Source organism: Anastrepha ludens, unplaced genomic scaffold (assembly GCF_028408465.1).
Source record: "Anastrepha ludens isolate Willacy unplaced genomic scaffold, idAnaLude1.1 ptg000151l, whole genome shotgun sequence".
Taxonomy (NCBI): Eukaryota; Metazoa; Arthropoda; class Insecta; order Diptera; family Tephritidae; genus Anastrepha; species Anastrepha ludens.
In genome coordinates, this window is record NW_026530118.1 from 1 (window position 1) to 5,000 (window position 5,000).

The 5,000-nt window shown below is 36.6% G+C and overlaps 1 non-coding gene and 1 pseudogene across 1 annotated transcript; both read left to right on the forward strand.

Moving 5' to 3' along the window:
- The first annotated feature begins 344 nt into the window (after nt 1-344).
- LOC128871385 (5.8S ribosomal RNA) lies at nt 345-525 on the forward strand. The gene has a single exon (XR_008455935.1). It is a non-coding gene; the product is annotated as a 5.8S ribosomal RNA (ribosomal RNA).
- A 442-nt stretch (nt 526-967) lies between these two features.
- The window catches only part of LOC128871389 (large subunit ribosomal RNA), a 7,311-nt pseudogene continuing 3,278 nt past the window's right edge, over nt 968-5,000 (forward strand).

Below are 5,000 nucleotides of genomic sequence, written 5' to 3' on the forward strand. Positions count from 1 at the left end.
AAACATGAAAATAGAAAGTTGTACTTATTATTCATTTGATTGAATGATAAGTTAATTTGTTCACAATAACAAAAGTGGTATATATTTATTAATATATTTATATATACATAAAATGATTAAAAAAAATACAAAATAATCAAACATAATAAATACCACCACTGTATTATTGTTGAACTAAGACATTCGCAACTTAATAAAAATGTTTAGAGTTAAATATATTTGATATATATTATTGAAAGAAAATCAATTTATATATTATTATTATTATTATTTAATTTTACTCTTTCAATTAATATATGCAAAAAAAAATTGACATTTGTTATAAATAAAAATAAATAAAAAAATACTCTAAGCGGTGGATCACTTGGCTCATGGGTCGATGAAGAACGCAGCAAACTGTGCGTCATCGTGTGAACTGCAGGACACATGAACATCGACATTTTGAACGCATATCGCAGTCCATGCTGTTATGTACATTAAATTAAATTTTAAAGTACTGCTTGGACTACATATGGTTGAGGGTTGTAAGACTATGCTAAATAAGTTGCTTATTCTTTTATAAAAATAATTGAATTTAAGCAAATGTGTATATTATTGGATTTTAAATAATTCATAATATTAATAGCAAAAAAATAAAGATTATATAATGAATTTTTTATTTATTATATATATTCTTAAAAAAAAAAAAATCCTCTCAAATAAAATGAAATAAAAATTTTGAATCTAAGTATTCTCTTTAAAAAATTTTCATATTATTTATATATATATAAAATATTAATTTATATATGTAATTAAAGGAGGAATGTCTAGCATAAAAATTAATTTTTTTTTATTCTAGAATTGCCTCATTTTACATAATTATTATTTATAATATATATTTATATAAAAGGAAAAAAAGAAAAATAGAGATGAAAAGATGATATAATTATTTATTAAATTGTGTGAGAAGATAAAAAATATTTTAAAACAACCTCAACTCATATGGGATTACCCCCTGAATTTAAGCATATTAATGAGGGGAGGAAAAGAAACTAACAAGGATTTTCTTAGTAGCGGCGAGCGAAAAGAAAATAGTTCAGCACTAAGTCACTTTGTCTATATGTCAAATGTGAGATGCAGTGTATGGAATATCTTAATATCTAGTATGAGAAATTAACGATTTAAGTCCTTCTTAAATGAGGCCATTTACCCATAGAGGGTGCCAGGCCCGTATAACGTTAATGATTACTAGAAAGATATTTCCAAAGAGTCGTGTTGCTTGATAGTGCAGCACTAAGTGGGTGGTAAACTCCATCTAAAACTAAATATAACCATGAGACCGATAGTAAACAAGTACCGTGAGGGAAAGTTGAAAAGAACTCTGAATAGAGAGTTAAATAGTACGTGAAACTGCTTAGAGGTTAAGCCCGATGAACCTGAATATCCATTATGAAAAATTCATCATTAAATAATTAAAAATAATGTGCATTTTTTTCATATAAGGACATTGTAATCTATTAACATAATAAAGTATTTATCAAAAGATCATTGGTGATATTAAGTTTATTTAAATTAATTTGCTTTTTAAGCATATTAACATAGAATAAATACTAATGATTTGATAAAGTGTTGATAGATTTTATTATATATAATGCTAAAATTCATTTTTTGAATTTTACAAAAAATTTAATATCTATGATATTAATATTTATTTGTATGCATTTATATGATTAACAATGCGAAAGATTCAGGATACCTTCGGGACCCGTCTTGAAACACGGACCAAGGAGTCTAACATATGTGCAAGTCATTGAGTTATATTAAACTTAATGGCATAATTAACTTAACTTAAAAATATAATGGGATTAATTTTTAGTCTATTTTCTTAAATAGTCAATTAATTCAATCCCGGGGCGTTCCATATAGTTATGTATAATGATAATTTATTATTATTTATACCTCTAACTGGAGCGTACCTTGAGCATATATGCTGTGACCCGAAAGATGGTGAACTATACTTGATCAGGTTGAAGTCAGGGGAAACCCTGATGGAAGACCGAAACAGTTCTGACGTGCAAATCGATTGTCAGAATTGAGTATAGGGGCGAAAGACCAATCGAACCATCTAGTAGCTGGTTCCCTCCGAAGTTTCCCTCAGGATAGCTGGTGCATTTAAAAATTATATAAAATAATCTTATCTGGTAAAGCGAATGATTAGAGGCCTTAGGGTCGAAACGATTTTAACCTATTCTCAAACTTTAAATGGGTAAGAACCTCACCTTTCTTGATATGAAGGTTGAGGTTATGATATAATGTGCCCAGTGGGCCACTTTTGGTAAGCAGAACTGGCGCTGTGGGATGAACCAAACGTAATGTTACGGTGCCTAAATTAACAACTCATGCAGATACCATGAAAGGCGTTGGTTGCTTAAAACAGCAGGACGGTGGACATGGAAGTCGTAATCCGCTAAGGAGTGTGTAACAACTCACCTGCCGAAGCAACTAGCCCTTAAAATGGATGGCGCTTAAGTTGTATACCTATACATTACCGCTAAAGTAGATGATTTATAAAACAATTTCGATTGATTTATAAATTTTGAAACTTTAGTGAGTAGGAGGGTACAATAGTGTGCTTAGAAGTGTTTGGCGTAAGCCTGCATGGAGCCGCTATTGGTACAGATCTTGGTGGTAGTAGCAAATAATCGAATGAGACCTTGGAGGACTGAAGTGGAGAAGGGTTTCGTGTGAACAGTGGTTGATCACGAGTTAGTCGGTCCTAAGTTCAAGGCGAAAGCCGAAAATTTTCAAGTTTTTAATAAAAAAATATTAATAAAATTTATATATATATATTAAAAAATAATTAAATACTTGAATTATTTTGAACGAAAGGGAATACGGTTCCAATTCCGTAACCTGTTGAGTATCCGTTTGTTATTAAAAATGGGCCTTGTGCTCATCCTGGCAACAGGAACGACCATAAAGAAGCCGTCGAGAGATATCGGAAGAGTTTTCTTTTCTGTTTTATAGTCGTACTACCATGGAAGTCTTTCGAAGAGAGATATGGTAGATGGACTAGAAGAGCATGACATTTACTGTTGTGTCGATATTTTCTCCTCGGACCTTGAAAATTTATGGTGGGGTCACGCAAACTTCTCAACAGGCCGTACCAATATCCGCAGCTGGTCTCCAAGGTGAAGAGTCTCTAGTCGATAGAATAATGTAGGTAAGGGAAGTCGGCAAATTAGATCCGTAACTTCGGGATAAGGATTGGCTCTGAAGATTGAGATAGTCGGGCTTGATTGGGAAGCAATACCATGGTTTATGTACTCGTTCTGGGTAAATAGAGAATTACGATTCTTGTTCCCCGGATAGTAGTTACGTAGCCAATTGTGGAACTTTCTTGCTAAAATTTTTAAGGAATTATATCATTCGATATATATTCTTTTTAAATTATAACGATTATCAATTAACAATCAATTCAGAACTGGCACGGACTTGGGGAATCCGACTGTCTAATTAAAACAAAGCATTGTGATGGCCCTAACGGGTGTTGACACAATGTGATTTCTGCCCAGTGCTCTGAATGTCAAAGTGAAGAAATTCAAGTAAGCGCGGGTAAACGGCGGGAGTAACTATGACTCTCTTAAGGTAGCCAAATGCCTCGTCATCTAATTAGTGACGCGCATGAATGGATTAACGAGATTCCTACTGTCCCTATCTACTTGTCGAGGGGGAATTCGGCAGAATGAATGTCGTCAGCTTGTATTGCAAGTTTGACGAGCCTCTGGAGCCCTATTTAAGGTACATAGATGCGGTGCTACTACGTGAGAGTAGCATTCCTGCCATCGTGTGTCTGGATGCGAATGCTACTTCCCCGATGTGGTTCAGCAAGGTATCCAGGCATACTTCTGGATATCAGAGCCACGATCGGGGTGAGGCTATGAGCGAATGGCTTGTGGCGAATAGCCTCCTCGTTGCAAACGAACCAAGCGAGTGGTATACGTTTGAGGGTCCTAGAGGTGTGAGTGACATTGACGTGACGCTCATGAATGAGGCAGCAGCGAGTAGGTTCGAGTGTAAATGGAGCGTTAGGGGGGGTTGGGGAATTAGTGACCATAATTTAATACAAATTATGGTTACTCCCCGTACCCCGCAGTTAGAGGGGGGGAGTCCATTGAGGCGATGGCGTACCTCGTGTACTGACTGGAACCGATATGGACATACTGTTAGGGAAGCGGTATTGGGTATACCGCTTAGTGAGTTTGAGGAATTGGGGGTTGATGAGCAAATTGCTCGTCTATCTGAATGTGTCTGGGGAGTGAATGACTTAGTGTTTAGGAAAGCTAGGGCTGTGAGAATGAAAGGTGTGAAATGGTGGACGAGTGAGTTAAATTCAAAGAGGAGGTCTGTCCGACGCTTGAGGCGGTTGTTTCAACGCGGCAGGCGGACCAATTCGGAGAATCTGTCCCAGCTCAGGTATCAATTTAGTGTAGGAATGAAAGAATATAAGAAAATGTTGGTGAGAGTGAAAGAGGAAGAGTGGAGGAGATTTGTGGGGGATAATAGGGACGACCCTTGGGGACAGGTCCTTAGGATCTGTCGGGGCCGTCGAAATGAGATGGCTAGCTCTCTTCGCGTGGGTGACACTGTGTCAACAACGTGGAGAGAGTGCGCCAATGTTTTGTTAGGTGAGTTCTTTCCAAGGGCTGAGGTTCAGGTTCCTCCTGCACAAGAGGTGCCTGTTCCTCCACTAGACGTTGGGGAGTTGGGGTATGCGTTTGGCCTGGTCAGGTCTAAAAGGTCTCCAGGTTTAGATGGTTTGAACGGAGAGATGTGCAAATGCTTGTGGAAGTTCATTCCGGAATACTTGGAGGCCATTTATGATAAATGCATATGGGAGGGATATTTTCCACGTGAGTGGAAAGTTGCTAGGGTTGTTGTACTCTTGAAGTCGCCCGATAAGATCAGGAGTGATCCTCGATCTTATCGTGGTATCAGCCTCCTTCCGGTGCTTGGAAAAG